Consider the following 2203-nt stretch of genomic DNA (forward strand, 5'->3'; position numbering starts at 1 on the left):
AACTTCCTGTGGGGACCAGTACTTGAGCTCTGTGGTTGAGCTAAATTGTTGCTTTGCTGCTTATTCCCTGGGGAAGGCTTTTTATGCAGCTCAGGTTTAATGGTTGACTTTATAGGTGCTTCCAGGACTCATGAGATCTGGTGCACCTGGTCTGTATAGAATATCTGGTCTCGGCCTGAGTCTTTTCAGCAAACTGCACCCCCTGCAATTCTATATTCCTGACCAGTCCCCACTGAGTGGTCCTACACTGACTGGGGTGCCAGTCAGCTGTCCTTGCCATGCCCCAGTGTTCTCCTGGTGGGCCTGTCTCCCCTACTACCCCTGCTCCAAACACTTCCCATGGGACAGGCTGTACACTGTTTCCTTATGGTGACTCACCAGCCTCTGAGTGGCTCCTTTCTTTCAGTTGTTGTGGGTCCTTGCTCCTATGTGGGTCCATGGGAACCCTATTAGTAGTCTTGCTGTCCTGGGGGCCACCAAGGCCCTCTCCTCCCTTGCTGCCTCCAAGCAACTCCATTCAAAGCACACAGCTGCAGCTTTTGCCAACTCTTGCTCTGTGTGCTCAGCAGCTCCAGGCTTTAAGTGGCCTGGACTCGAAACGGTCAGAGAGGTTCTTTCTTTCTCTCAGTGTGGCATCTCCCACCTTCATGCACTCCATAGGTCTCTCCTCTTCCACTGAGCTCTAGCAACCCCCGCTTGACTGTCGTTGCTTTTTAATAGTTGTAAATTGGTTGATTTGTGGGAGAGAGTGACACTGGGAACCTCTATTCTGCTATCTCCTCCCCTTTTTTTGTTCTTGATTTACCAAATACGATTCTCTTATTTAACTTTTTTTTTTTCTTTTTCTTTTTCTTTTTCTTTTTGGTAGCTGGCCAATATGGGAATCTGAACCCTTTACCTTGGTGTTATAAAACCGTGCTCTAACCAACTGAACTGACTAGCCAGCCCTCATATTTAACTATTAAGTGAGACATTTCTGTAGGGTCATGGAAACTGACCCTTATCAAACCAGTATCCATTTGCAAGGGCTGCTTTAACAAAATACCACCAAGAGGGTGGCTTCAAACAACAGAAATTCATTGTCTCACAGAACTGGAGGCCAGAAGTTTGAAATTGGGGTGTCAGCAGGACCATGTTTCCTTTGAAATTATAGGGTAGAATCCTTCCTCATCCCTTCCTAGTTTCTGGTGGTTGTCACAATCTATGCCATGCCTTGGCTTGTAGACACACCACTCCAACCTCCACATCTGTTGTCACATGGTGTATTTGTTTGTTTCCTGTTGCTTATCACAGAATACCTTAAACTGGTTAATTTAAAAAGAAATGAAGTTTATTTCTTACAGCTTTGGACGGTGGGAAGTCCAAGGTCCAGAGAATACATCTGGTGAGGGCCTTCTTCTTGGGGGTGACTGTCTACAGTGACACAGTGTCACATGGTGAGAATGGCAAGAGAGCTTTCACGTGCTCTCCTTTTAAAGCCACCAGTCTACCCCATAATAACACATTAAACGATTAACCCATCACTTAATCCTTTCACAAGAGCATAGTCCTCATGATCCAATCACCTCCCAAAGGCCCCACCTTTCAAAATACCATAATGGGATTCCCCACCCTCTTAATGCTGTTGCAGTGGGAATCAACTTTCCAAAATATGAGCTTTTAGGAGACATGTTTAACCCATAGCATTCCATGCCTGGCCCCCAAATGTATGTTCTTCTCATATATAAATACATTCATTCCATCCCCCTGGCCCCCCAAGTCTTAACTCATCCCATCACCAACTTGAAATTCCCAAGTTTCATCTGGGAAATCAAAACAAGTTATCTACTTCCAAGATACAATGGTTGGGCAAGAATAGGGTACATATTCGTATTCCCATTCTAAAAGGGAGCAACAGAAAAGAAGAAATGAATAACCGGCCCAAATCAAGTCAGAAACCCAGCAGGGCAGGTGGTGATTTTGAAGCTGGAGAATAATCTCCCCTGACTCCATGTCTGGCTTTCTCTGCACGTTGGTTTGATTGGGGATTTGGCCCCCAAGTCTCAAGCAGCCCTGCCCCTGTGTCTTTCCTGGGCTTACCCCACACTTTGGTTCTCCCAGGCTGGTGTTGTACACTGGTAGATCCACAATTCTGGGGTCTCTGTGGCAGTTCTCCTCCTGTGACTCCACTAGCCATGGCCTTGATGGGCATTCTCTGCTGTAA

Source organism: Galeopterus variegatus, unplaced genomic scaffold (genome assembly GCF_000696425.1).
Source record: "Galeopterus variegatus unplaced genomic scaffold, G_variegatus-3.0.2 Scaffold2002, whole genome shotgun sequence".
In the NCBI taxonomy this organism is placed as follows: Eukaryota; Metazoa; Chordata; class Mammalia; order Dermoptera; family Cynocephalidae; genus Galeopterus; species Galeopterus variegatus.